Consider the following 15,171-nt stretch of genomic DNA (forward strand, 5'->3'; position numbering starts at 1 on the left):
CTTAGTATGAAAATGCAAATTTCTCAATAGAAAAAAATTTGTCTTAGGGTGAACAGAAATAGTGACTTCATTCCTGTTATTATTGTCTTTATTGATGTAACTTCTGACATAATTAGATTGTATGAACCCTATAAATACATTCCCTTCTCAGGTTGCACTTTCTGACAGAAATTTGCTGTAAGGAATACATATTTCAGTCCCTTTCATTTGTAGCTTTGCCATACAGTTTTCTTTTTCTTGTTGTTGTTCGCTGTTGTCCTGGTTTCTGCTAGGACAGAGTTAACTTTCTTTCCAGTAGCTGCTGTGTTTTCGATTTAGTATGAGAAGAATACTGATTTAGTTGTTGCTAAGTAATGTTTACATTACTCAAGGACTTTTTCTGCTTTCCATAGAAACTGAGAGGGAGCATAGATAGGACAAACTGGCCAAAGGAATATTCCATACCACAGACGTCATGCTCTGTATATAAATGGGGGTTGGCCAGGGGGTGGGAATATGCGGAAAATGCTTGGGACAGGCTGGGCAACTGATTGTTGGGTGGTGAGAGCAACTTATGTTGTATCACTTTGTTTTGTATATTCTTTTACCATTATTGTTGTTGTTGTTATTACTCTTTATTTTTTTTTATTATTATTATTACTATTATTGTTATTATTATTTTCCTCTCCCGTTACTGTTCTATTAAACTGCCTCTATATCAGCCCACGACGTTTTTTTCCTTTCCCCTCTTTTTCTCTCTTTTCTCTCTTTTCTCCCTTTTCTCTCTTTTCTCTTCTCTCTACCCTGCTTGGGGGCGGGGGGGGAGTAAGCACAAGGCTGCAAGGTCCTAGTTGCTGGCTGGGGTTAAACCATGACAACTGGCTTCTTCATCCCCCAATTTAGAAAAAGAATTACATTACTACAAATAAATTATTTTTCTCATATTCTTATGAACATCAGCAGACTATTCTATGGACATTGCATATATACTCTCCCTCTTCACTGAATTAACTAGAGATTTCTTTAGAAATTATTATTTTCCCTGTGGGCTTTTTAGAACTGAACATGTAACAAAAATGCTCATCACCTCAACAATCATGTTAGACATTTATTACTGTCTTGCACACAGTAAGTCTTATCTGTGTGTAGTTTCTACTTTCAGTACCAAAGAATGTAAAATTTTCTTGTATTCAATTATTTACCCAAAGCACGGTCTAATCAAGGTTTGGCAATAGAACTGATTAAACCTATTTGAAATTCTACTACAAAATTGTTCATCTGGATGTCCAGAGTTATTCGTGTGTGCTTTTTAATCAGTATCTGTTGTCAGAGCACCCAAACCAGCCCAGAAGAGAATGACTGGATTGCCACTTGCTCATGGCTGCATTCTCCAGCCTATTCCAGGAAGCTGACAAAAGATGTGTTACTGTATAACTGATGGAAATACTCACAAGTACCTTAATCTCTTATATCTGTCATTTATAGCTCTAGAAACTATATTTAGATCTTCTATAAGAATAAGTAAAGACTTTTATTTTGACAATTGTTTTGCAGATGTTCATTGTGGCATTGTCTTTGCTGTACCTGACAATTGAAAGAGAATTCTGAAGAACTGTGAAGTCAATATAAATTGCACCAGTGTCAGTAAGTAACCTATTGCAAAGTGCGTGAAAGCAGCAGGATGTAGCCTGAAAATGAATATGTTCTGAAAAACCATCTCAAGTGAAATATTTCTGTAGATATAATCCATGAATATTAATTAAAGCTGCACAGAAGGTATTCTTCCAGCAGGTGGGCAGCGCCCTTTAGGGATTATTGGAATAGTGGGAATATTGCTGTGGGATATCATTATGGGAATTTTGGTGGTGAGGAGAACTCATCCAAAGAAGAACAATGAAGCTGGTGAAAGGTCTAGAGCACAAGTCTTATGAGGAGCAGCTTAGGGACTGGGGGTTGTTTATTCTGGAGAAAAGAAGGTTCATGGAGACCTTATTGCTCTCTACAACTACCTGAAAGGAGGCTGTGTGGGTGTCAGTCTCTTTTCCCAAGTAACAAGTTGTAGGACGAGAGGAAACAGCCTCAAGTTGCGCCAGGGGAGGTTTAGATTGGATATTAGGAAAAATTTCTTCACCGAAAGGGTTGTCAAGCATTGGAAAAGGCTGCCCAAGGAAGTGGTAAAGTCCCCATCCCTGGAGGTATTTAGACGTGGTGCTTAGGGACATGGTTTAGTGGTGGACTTAGCAGTGTTATGTTTATGGTTGGACTCAATCTTAAGGGTCTTTTCCAACCTAAATGTTTCTATAATTCTATTCTGTGAAATGTATGAGAAGTTACAGCTGATATCAAACACATTCAAACACATGTTGAACATTGTATTGGGAGCTGTGCAGAAGACATTGTGTTCAATGAGTTAGTGATCTTGAACAGGCCATGTCTGCTCTATTGTGCATTGTAGTCAGGGCTTGAAAAGTCCATATGTTAGTAATACAATCTGTAATTTATGAGATCTTTGGGAAAGGTAAACTGTATGTGGATCAAAGGCTGGGATGTGATGACCCTGACTGGGAGACCACTGCACAATAAGGAGTCAGTGATCCTCATAACAATCCAGGCCCGTGCTGTGCCAGACTGTGCTGCGTGTCCAGTCTGGTTTTGAGGCTGTGCTGTGCAGCGTCATCCCCGTGGCTGCAGAACAAGCTCAGCCAGCTGTGACAGGAGCACACACCCCCACCCCTGCTGTGGGTCTAACAGCACCATACAGGGGCATGGTGGCTCATTTGGCAGGAAGTGCATGAGCTGCTGGTCACCTATGCAAACAACCCCCAGCCACATACCTGAGATACCTGAGCCCTAGAGACTACCTCAGCCAATGAGCCCACCTTGGAGACACATTGATCAATGAAAGCTACATGACCACAACCAAGAGATGACCACAGTTCAGATCTGAGCAGGCTATAAAACTGGGTCCCCCACTGGAAGCCCCTTTTTGAGTGGTTCTCCTCGGAGCAGCAAATCTGTCATTGGAAGTCCTCCCTTTGGGTCGAGACATCAGCTCAGAGCAACTTCCCCACAGACTGGATGTCCTCGCCTTTTAGGTGAGTGTGCATTTTGTATCGTCATTCTAAGCTTAGAATCAATAAGCACGGTGTAGTAACAGCTCCCAACTGACATCCTGAACCTGTAAAAGTTAGTCTGCCTAAGTGTTTGTAGTGTAAGTTCCTGGTCAACTTTTGCCATTTCACTCTTTTTTTTGTGTGACACCTTAAAAACCTGATTTTTTTTTTTAACATTATTCGTTGGTCTTACACTTCTGCAACACCAGCTCAGTGTAACAGGGGAGCCTGCAAGCAGTGTACGCTGGATAACACAGATTATGCCTCCTGCATGGCCTTACCTTTATCTAACGGTGTGGGAAAAAGCTCTCATATGAGCATCCTTTATGAAGAGTTGTTTTCTTGTAGGAAAATTATAGTTTCTCAAGCAACCAAAAAAGGAGATTCCTTCCATGGACCACAGATGTGCAGTATGCCCTAGGAAAATCCATTTGGGCCTTGCCCAATGCTGCACAAATGTGTGGTTACCAGCATCTGAAGGGACATAAGACTTACTTATTATCCATGTGACTCTTCTTATTCTGTCTTATTAAAACAGCTATCATACTAAATCATTTGCTGTTCAGCCGTTCTTACTGATACCCAGAAATAACCCTGCACCGTCTCCCTCTATCTCTCTTCTCAATCCTTCCTCCCCCAGTGCAAAACACATATACGCAAGAGTTTCCAGTGAAAGTGTTTTGTGCATAATAAAACTGGTAAAGGCTTTATTTATTCCCTTGTGCTCTGTATGATAATGGTGAGGCTGTGCAAGTGAGTGCACAGCAGATCAGGAAAGCTGTTGGACAACGTATTTCCTGAACATCTTCATACTAACCCTATTAAGTGAAGCCAATTTCATGGGCTTTGGGACAAGGGAAAATTCTCCTTCCTGGTCCACTACAGTCAACTTTGTCTTAGACTACAAGGTCCATCCAGACCAAGTGTGATATAGCCAGGCTGCTGTGGCTCCCAAGTCCAACCAACAGTAGCATGTATTCCTGGTAGGTCCCCACCCTCCCACACATGGTGCAGCTATGGTCAGCCATAGAAACCAACATAAACAGAGAGCAGTGTCTTTACTGGCACCACATAAACATGGCCAATGTAGACAGCACAGATCCATTCCTCTTCTCTGGCGGATTAGGGTCTAGGTTCCCTTAGTCAAGAATACACACACCCTAAATCTTTTCCTTCACAGACACAGCCACATTCGCAGACAACTGTAATATTAGTGCATACTCAAAGTCTTTTCATATCCCTGTGCAGTTCCCCATTCCTTTACCAAACCATTGGCTCAGACCTGGGGTCTTTCTGAGTGCCTCCTCTAACTTTCTGGGTAGTCCAGCTCAAAGTTTGATTGCAATGAAGAGACATGCATGCATGCAAGCACACATGCAGAACAGAGAGAGGTCATATCAGTTCACACAAAAATTGTTAGGGATGGATTTTAATATGAATACAAGACAGCCTGAAGTGGTCAGGTGCAAGGCTCAACAGCCAAGTGAATGATCTGCACATTGCTCTCCCTCAGCTCACCCCTTTTTCCTCTTTCCTCTCCACTTCCCATTCTTGTTCTTCCTCTATCCATGTTGATCCTTCCCTTCTTTCATCCTTGTCTCCTCCCAGGTAAAAAGTCCATACCTACTTAAATAGTCACAGTTTTGCTGCACCCATACCCCAAATTGCAACTTCTGATACAGTTACCGAGGGCATTCCAGCCTCATATGATAGGAGTGATACAGTGATCTAGCCAATTAAGCCAGCCTTGCAGGTTATGGTTACCAAGGCCACACTGGTGTTGAAGGATTTCACTCTCCAAGAGTGAAATTCTCTCAATTAAATGTGGGGTTTGGCTGTCTCTCACCTTATTACTCCTTAACCGTCTGTGAAATCCAACAGTTTCTCACAGTGAAATCCAGAGCAGCTTCTTACTCCTATGTCCAGCAGTTTCTCATGATCAGTTCACTTAGCTAAACCTCAGGCCAGGGCTTAGTCATCGCCTGTGTACCTTAACAAATTGGATGTGGACTCTGCAGTGCTCTGCTTAATTTTAATTCTCTGAGAAACAGTTTTAGAAATTAATGAACTTGCAGATTTATATATCTTCATAAATAAATTGTCTTTTTGCCTTTACACTTTCAGAGTCAAATCTGCATTTTTTGGACATGTAGTGCTCTAGTCCACCAAATATATTTTCATGGAAGAACTACAGTATTAACACACTGTTAAGCAAAAGTGCATAAAGTATTGTTACAGATGCATATATAAATAATTTTCCACTGACATATAGAATTAATTTTTCACTGACTTATAAATCAACTTTGATTAATGTATCTTCATATTTGACTCTTTATCTTTAATCACCACAAATGAGTGTATTTAGACATGTATACACCAAGAATGGAGCAACATTCATTGGAATCAAGTGATGTATGCCTATACACTCTCCTGGAAGTTGTTTTTTATATGAAATTATAGTAGACAGTTTCTGTTTGTGGTCAAGTGCGATAAGACCTAAGACATTAAAAGTTCTGGGAAAGTATGATGCAGAACTTTTAGACTGAGAATGATTTTAGGAGTTTGAGATTTATCATTTTGTAGACATTTTTCTAGAAAAATTTTCACTTCCTTGCTTGTACAAGTGAACAAATGATCCAGAGCTATTAAATCTTTCTTTTACTTTTCTAACAAAATAGGTGATACAGATGAAAAAATGCAAACTGACAAACAAAACCAATAAATCAGACACTGCTAATGTATTAAGCTCTGCAGCCTAGATAATTTCATCAAATTTTTTTTCTATATTTTATTACTGAAGCTGACCTCAAGGTTCATGCCTTTCTGAGAGTTTCTCCAGAGGATAAAAACATATTTGGAGTGCAACCAATGATGCTGAAATAAAGTACTATTATCTTACATGGACTTTTGATGGCTAAAATGTACAAGATTGAAGAATAAATAAAATAAATCTTGAGGTTACTGGAAACAGCTCGGGATTTTCCAAAACACCAATAGCAAAATGGCAGCATCAGGTATAGAAAAGAAACCCAAGACATTAAAAGATATTTTAGAGCCTTTTTTTTTTTTTTTTCACAACAGAGTGTATTTGGTAGTCTTTGGGCAATAACTAATAGATGCTTGCTGAACTCAGCAGAAACCTCTAAACCCAGACATTCTCTAGGTTTCCTTTTCCATTGTTTTGCTGTTTGTTGCATTAACCCCCTGCCCCCTTTCTTCCTAATATCTAATTTATCTTTTCTGTGAGCTAAACGGTTTTCTTCTTGTCCTTCCCTGAACAGATATGTTAAATAACTTAACTTCATCCTCTTTTTTATCACATTTTGTATGCTAGAAGACCATTATCACAACCCATATCCTGCTTTCTAGCCAGCACCCCCTCTCCCCCCCTCTCCCTCCCGATAAATTAAATAAATCCTTCAACCTTTCTGAGAGGTCTTATTTTTTGAACATTCTGGTTTGGGTTGTTCCTCTTCTGTGGACTTGCATCAGATGTGTTGTGACCTAAAGCAAATGCAGTACACCACTAAGAAGCCTTATTTGGGACAAACAGAACAGAAAAACATATACTTTCTATGCTCCTCATTCAACACTCTTACTAATTACACTCTAGATTAATATTTGCATTTTTGCATCATCTTGTTTTGCACACTCTTGTCTCACATACAATTTGCAATCCATTCTAAGTCCAACATCATCTTAATTTCCACTGTCTGATAAGATCTACATTGTATTTGTCATGTTAACTATTACATTTGTCATGTTAACTATAACCTTCTACAGTCTAGTTCTTTGTATTACTGCTTAGTAAATTTCATATTGTTGATTTTGGGCATTTCCTCTAATTAATTAAGATGATTTTGGATTTGGATGCTGCCCTCCAGAGTGTTTGGAATTCATTAACAATAACAGATGCAATATATGTATTTCCTATCCAGTCAACCTGGTCAGCAACAAAAATATGTAGAGACTGACCCTTCAGTAAACCTTTCAAAATGTAGTTTCTCCACCTGATTGCATACTACATGTAGACAGTCTTTGAGTGTGATTTTTCATCTAATTACATACCTACTCTGGCAATTTCAGCCATTTTCCCTCCTTTTTATTCCAGAGATTGCCATATGTTGCAATTTCAACAACCTTACTGAAGAGCTGATATAACCCCTTTACAGATTATTCTTTATCTAAGCATAGTTATCCTGTCAAAGGAATAAATTAAATGGTTTTCTACTATTTGGAACATAAATTTGAGCTCTTCCCCCCCCCCCCCCCCCCCCCCCCCCCCCCCCCCCCCCCCCCCCCCCCCCCCCCCCCCCCCCCCCCCCCCCCAATTCTTTTTGCTGTATAAGCTTATAATTTATTTCTTTATTTATTCAGGTTTGTTTTTGTTTTTGTTTTTTTTTCTGGAAATCAAATCAGACTCAGTGGTCTATAATTCTACTGACCCTGCTTTTCTGCCCTTTTTAATATAAGTACTATATTTGCTTTCCTCCAGTCCTCTGGGACGTTCCTGCTATTCCGAGAACCCTCAGTGATTATCGCTAACAGTTTAGACACTGCATCAACTTGTTCCTTCAGTGATCCAGGGAGAATTTAATCAGACCCTGCCAACTTGAATATCACTAACTTTTCTCTGACTGTTCACTCCCTACTTTATTCTATACTCATCTTCAGATAAAAATTATTTTGCTATATTTCTGATTGCAGGTAACATTTTTTATTTCAACAGAAACAAAGAAATCGCTTACATACTAGTATTTCTTATTTCATCTGTTATTTGCTTGCACTTGATATATAATAGCTCATTTGGTAGTGAATTATTTGAGGAGATTAACATTCCTGATGTTTTCACAATGTCCCATTTCAGCATTAATATTTATGTGACAACTGGATTAGATTATGACAATTTATCGCAGGACTTGAAAAATTAGCTCAATAAATAATTTGAAACCCATTAAGTAACATATCTTTTATCACTTTGGCCTATCTATTAATTGAAAACTTCACCAAAAAACATCAGACTATCAAGGGATTTTTGGTTGCGCATATTATTTGTTGTGTGTAATAAATTAACCAGTAACACGAGGGGAAGGTTGTGTTTTAGGGTCCTTGGAGAAAGACTGGTGGTATGCAGCACCAATCTATGGGGACAAAGTAACAATCTTGAAAAGAGAATGTGGGAATACTTGGGAACACAGTGTAGATGCTGAGTACCCAGGAAAGACGAACAAAGTGATGGAATATGTTGTTTTGAACTGGGTCTTCACTAATTGTCGTGGTTTGGGCTGGACTGACCACTGAGGCAAAATGACAGGTGCTCTCCCCCACCTCTCTCTCCAAGGAGAGGGGGGAGACAGCTAAAGAGTCCTATGATTTTAGAAGGAACTAAATTACTTTAATGAAATATTAATGATAAAATTAAAAAAAAAATGAAATATATACAAAACCATATTAAACTCCCAGGATGACAATCACGACACCAGCTGGCACTGGGTAAGTCTCAGACTGGAATCAGTGATGGATGGGAACTGGATTCCAGATCTGGATTCAGGAATGCACAGATCGGGATCAAAGGCAGATGAACAGATCCCTCCTTAGACATCGGCCATTGAAGCAAAAAGGGGCTGACTCTTTGATCCCTCCGCTTTTACACTGAGCATGAGGCAGATGGGATGCAACACCCTGTTGGTCAGTTTTGGGTCACCTGTCCTGTCCCCTTCTCCCCGCAGGTGGGACCCCTCTACACTTTTCCACTTCTGACCCTCCAATGGGACAGATAACAAAGCTATCTGGCCTGGGGTGTTACAGCAACAAGTACAAGCAAGAGCCTCTCCGCATATCATGCCTTGGTGTCACCTATAAACATAAGTCTTATCACTTCAAGACCAAACAGTTTTCTGCACAATAAATTGTTAATTTCAGTAGTTAGAAGATGCTGCAAAGTAAAATTACTGAACCAAAAATTGGTTCTGTTTTACCTCAAACTAGGACAATAATACATAAAGTGGTTTGACTACCTCAGGTAGCATTGCTCAGGTGACTTCAAGAAAATAAGCTCTCCTCTGTTACATTTCCATTTGCATATCTAAATCAAGGAAGCAAAGTCAAGTGAAGTGTTTGATGGGCCAGAAAGGAAGCTGTTCACTGTTTTACTTATGAAAGAACTTTTTCAGTTCTCTCCAGCCTCAGTTTGAAGTGTCAGGAGACAAACAATTCATTCTTGTTTGACAGAAATAGTTCTGTAAGCATTGGACACAACCAATGGATAGAGGAGTATTTTAGTCATTCACTTTGAAGTGATAATGAGAGGGGAGCAATGGTACCTGCACTGGCTCCCCAGTTGCTTCCACTGAATGGCATCTCTGCTCTATTTTGCCAGTCTGAAGGTCATGATGGTCCTTTGATCCCTTCCTGTAAAATTGACTGGTATGTAAGTGACATTTTCTTTGTCTTTCCTAGGGAGCCATTGTGATAAACTAAAGCTTTGAATGCTGTGGCTTTAATTTTTAGACTGTGTTCAGTTACTAAGGTTACCTTAATAACAAAGCGGTGATACTGCTTTTAGATTTCAACAGTACCTTTAATAAAAACCATTAAGCTTTCGAGTTTTAAGCCAGTGAGGGACAGGATATATGGCTATATTTGTGCACTGGGACAAGGTTCAAGATCCAGCTTAAACATGGACCTAATACTGTAAATATATCTTTTTAGTAGCAAATATAGCTAAAAGAGGTCAGACGATAAGAAGGGTGGGCATTCTCTTTAGCATTTAAAGCTGTCATGTCATTCATAAATATTTTGTCAACATCCAGAGCTGAGGCTTCTAGTCAATCTGTACATACCAACAAAAGTTTCTATATTGTCATTCAGTTGCAATTATCTCAATTAGCTGTTGTAGCTAGCACCTTAAAACAAGACAGGAAATCTGAAAAAAAGATTCTGCAAATTGTTTTGAACAGCTAAACTTTCTCATGTGCTTGAATAACTTAAAATTACTAACGGTTTCCAGGAAAACTCAATCAAAAGTAGTACTTTAAGAAATGTATCTTTTCTTGTTTCTTTTTTAGTTTTGGGACTACCTTTCTATAATGCATCAAACATTTATGACATATTAATGAATATAAGTGGTAAAATGCAGATCACTCTGCAGGACAAGTATGTATTATAATGATCAACTTAAGCGATTAATAATATTGTCATCTTGGCTTATTCAAGTGTAACCTAGGTTCTATTTAGTGAAAGTCTCCTGGAAATTTATCACAGTGTAATTAAAGTGAGGGAAAGAAAGGAATGCTGAAGGTGGTGATAATGAGCCATCAGGAACATCTGGCAATTATTCTTAGCTTTAAAGATTTTTTAGCACTTGGTGAGTGTACTACTTGCCGCTATAAAGCAAAGTGAACAAGTAGGCTCTAAAGATATGCTGAAAAGTGAAGTCAAAATGCAGATTCTCTTTTCAGCAACTCATTAAAAAATACTGAAGTTGTTTTAAGAATTTTTCCCTAGATACATACGAGGAAAAAATAGACCTTGATGTAAATGAGATTCCCTTGAGTTATCATCACTAACAGAGCTAGAGACAGGCCCAGGTATTTCGGGTTATCAACATGCAGAGAAACTCATACATTTGTGAACAATGTGCTGAATCATGACTTTACGCTATGTAGTTTTCATCAGTTGCACTACAATAAGAAAGGCTACAGTCAACAGGAAAGACTACAGTGACCAGTGATAAATTATGATGATGATATCCTCCTTTGTTTTCTTAACCAGTTTGCTCTCGTGATATTCTTTGATATTTTTAACAAAACAGTTCATAAAGCAAAAATCTCAATTTTTAATATAGATTATAATTTTTTAGTTCATTATTCTTATTTTCTCTCAACAATGGACCTTTATGATATCACTAAATGAATTTTCCCAGTCCACCTCAGGTCAGAATTTGTCAAAGGAAAAACCCTGTCAGTTCTCATAATTTAAACCAGATTGGGGTTGAAACAATTTCTTGATGTATTAACAACATGCAGTTACCCAGCAATCAGTGAACTATATATACAGGATCAATACCAGTAATAAAACAGAATAGCTGCAATACTGGAGGCAGGATGTTAAACACCAACAATTTCATGAACACCTTCATATTATCACAAATTTATCCCCAAAGGTTCTAATCCCACCAAAACATACCCGCATGCATATACAGACACACACACGTAGTTACAAGCATAACTCCTCTCTAGCAGGGCACAGGGATTGCCAGTGAACCTCCTGGAAGTGGGGCTGCACTGCTTGCACACCCCCCCTGTGGGAGATGTGGGAGCCACAGCTCCATGTGTCCACTTGCTGTCCCCACCCCACTGGGAGCAGGCACTCACTGGGGTACAACCCTCACGGCATGGGGCAGGGGGGAATGTTCCTTCTGGCCTGGGCAAGGGCTGTGATGCTGCAGAGCCACTTTGGGCACTGCCAAACCAGGTCTCACTCCTGTTGTTTCCACTCCAAGGTCTCTTTCTCCTGTTACGAGTTTTCATGCTGTTTTTATACTTCTTATCAGACTAATTCCTTCTTTGTATCAAAAGCCCTGTATTTCTCTGATTGCTTTCTAATCCCGCTGATGGTCCTTTCCTCTTTAAAATGATCAATTTTAGGCAAATCGATTCAGTTTTTAGTATTCAACCCATACATACATACTATTTCTACTCAAATTCTCATTTTACCAGGTTATCCAGGACAATCATTCGCCAAAGGTAGGCCATACAAGTATGTCACAGGATTTAGCCCTAAGATGTTAACTTCTTAGAACCAGTGAGATAAAAAAGACGAAAAAAGAAAATAGGATGGTTTAGATCTGCTGAAAGTAAAAGTAAGTGTATTGATTAAGAAACATTTATCTGCAAACATTCAGCTGCAGACTCTCAATATTTAACCTATATCCACTGAAATGAATGAGGCTACACTTATGCATCTCCTTAGCTGAGGCTATCCAAGGAATACTTTATAAAAGTGTAAGTGAAATTTGGGAATTATGAAATACATAGCTTTTTCATGTCCCTACAGAATTCAGAAAGAAGCATGCCTGCTCCCCAGATGCTTTCCACAACAAACAACTTTTGATAGACTCTTCTAACCTCAACCTGAACGTAACATTTAAACCCTTTGGCTGAGACACCATGACACTCCCAGTTTTGCTGCCTAATGAAGTGGAGAGACAATTTATCCATTCAGGCACTCCCTATAAAAAGTTTGACAAATCTGTCAAACCTACAAAGAAAACCAACTTGGTGGGTTATTAGAAGAAGCTTTTTGTACTTCTGGAACCAAGGACTGGCTCTGGGATATTTAAGTGCTTTAAGCCTGAACTTCCTCCTCATCCAGAACAGACTTCAGGTCCTGTCAGAAAGGACAGAAACTGCATCATTGTGCCATTAAAGATCTGGGTAACCCTGGAAGGAGTTGGCTTTCCTTTCATCAATGGATTCATGCTAATCCTCTTTTACATCAATATATTATATAAGATATTCAAACAATAACTCTCCTTGGGAAACTAGACCTGCAAGACTATGCATACCAGAGAACAAACGTTACTCGTAAATATGAGACAGCCTATTGAAAAAGATTCCAAGATAGAAACTGTCTAGGGAATGGGAAAAAACTGATTTCAACACTGATGTTACACCTCCACTATGGCATAGGTCTGTTTTTTGGAGCACCCTGACTCAACCAGATCAGAGAAGCCAAGAGAGGATCTTTTTCTTTTCCTCACAGGGCATGTGAGGGATAGCATGCTGTTAGATGCACTGCAGTACTCAAGAAGAGTTTAGTGCACATCCTCTGGACAGGACCAGGGCAGTGCAGACAGTCTCAGAAACTTTAGTTCATAGAAAGATTATTCTCATAACAATGGACCTATGAGTTTTCTTAATATTTCTTTAATTCGCTACCATTTCACAATACTTTTTTTTCAGCCTCTTTTGCTTTCTTTCAGACCCATATATGTTAATTGCCAGTTGATACACACATTCAGGAGGCAGGCAGGCTATCTGAATGCTGCTCCTTTTGTACTACATTGCTCTCCATTGTCTTCATTGTTAACCAGTGTCAGCCACTCTGCCAGAACTTGCTTTGCTGAGATCACACAATCTAATTTGCCCCTTTTTTGTTCTATTATTATAGTCATTATTTCTCAGCTAGCCCACTGCACTTAAAATAACTAATCTGCTGTGCTACTTTACAATTAAGGAAAAAACTAACCCTTCTACATCACTCATGGACAATAACAGCTTTGTATCAAGTTCACAATTTATTGCTTGTTTATTCCCCCTTGTTTGTGTGTGGTTGTTTATCTTACTGTAGTTTAAAATTCTTATCTTGCTGTTTACAAATAATTTTTGGTTTTGAATCTTTTGACACTTAGGCCTCTCTTCCTTCGAAAAGATTTTTTTAAACCATCAGAGTATTTTCAAGGCAATTGGATTCTGAGCCCCAATAGTTATACAGTTCTCCTGATTAAAGTCAGTGGTTTCCAACAGGAACATTTTTATTTATATGTATTACACATGTAATACTATAAACAAAACTTAACAATTGCTGTATTCTTTTCCTCTGAAGAAAAATTGCACAAGGAAAAATGCATAAAATAAAGATTCAAATTAAAAAATTGCTATTATATTAGTGGGTAAGTGAAAACTGAGCATGACTTTGGACACTAGCATAATTGGACCTAATCTTAAGAGCCTGTGAGCATTCATCATTTTAACAGAAATTGAAAGCCCGTTATAGAAACTGAGAATCCAGCTGAAGAACAAAAAATCCACCTACCTAAATAAACTAAACTAAAAAGCTAACTATTTCAAGACACAAAGACAATGATGAATTAAAATAATTGCAAAGTGATTCTGTTCTGTAGAGGAAGAACTTTGACTTACAAGCTTCATGTCTGAACTTTGGAGTAAGGATTTGGCCACAGTTCCTCTCTATCAGCATTGCATCTCTTTGTACAGTGTTATTACAATCAAGTTTTGCATGGAGCTAAATGACATTAAACAAGTGTTTCAGTAAAGAATTTAACTTCTTACCACTGTAGAGAGAAAAAAAACTGAGCACTTAAACCAAATTGTGGTTTCAAATGAAAATCAAGGAAAACAAAATAATCTATGTTGTACATGAATTACTGAAGTTATTAAAGTCCAATCACAGTTTTAATACATTTTCTTATAAGGTCACATCTCTCTTTTTTTTTTTTTTTTATTAATTATTTGACCACATTCTCACAGTAAATTTTTTTCCTGAAAAAAAACCCCAACACACTAACTTTAAAGCCTTTAAGAAAGTGATGGTTTAAAGAAACATATAAACATCAGCACCTTTAAAAGCACAAAGCCCCATCTACTTTCTCAAAAAATACAGCACTATACTGAAAATTACTCTATCGCAGAGAATACATTTCTTAATGGTGAATTCTGCAGTGTAAAACAACTGAGAGAAACTTCTAAGTTCTGAGTATTAAAAAGGATTTCATATGAGATGTGACATGTACTCTTTACCATTCAGAAAGCTGGATTCACACAGAAGTCAAATGTAGTAAACCCTGTATCATTACACCAGTTTCTGTTTTTGAGAGTAGTAATAGCAATTAGCTTTCTATGTTGCTAATTCAACAGACTAGCTTAATTCCCCTGTAATTTTACTCTCTTTGGTATGGGTATTTCAGTGACTTCTTACCACTGTATTCCCAGTCACATTCTTTGAGTGGATGTATTTCTTTATTAATAGAGCGCAAAAGCTATTAAAAGAAATGATTGACTATATATGGCCATACCTCTTATTTAAAAAGTGGAATATGATTATTCCATTCATTTTAAATCCCTGTCTTTCTGTGATGCAAGTTGTAAGCAAGTAAGCTGGAGATCTTATTTTACACATATGCCTCAGGTGCATAAACTCAGACTGCAGGCACCAATTGATCTTCAGAGAAACTTTGTTCTGCAGGCACTAGTCTGCCAAAGCTCGATGTTTTGTGATGTAGCACACAAAAGAAGCTGCTTCTGAGAGGATGGGAAAGAAAGTAAGAATATATCTC

Source organism: Charadrius vociferus, unplaced genomic scaffold (genome assembly GCF_000708025.1).
Source record: "Charadrius vociferus isolate BGI_N301 unplaced genomic scaffold, ASM70802v2 scaffold169, whole genome shotgun sequence".
Lineage (NCBI taxonomy): Eukaryota > Metazoa > Chordata > Aves > Charadriiformes > Charadriidae > Charadrius > Charadrius vociferus.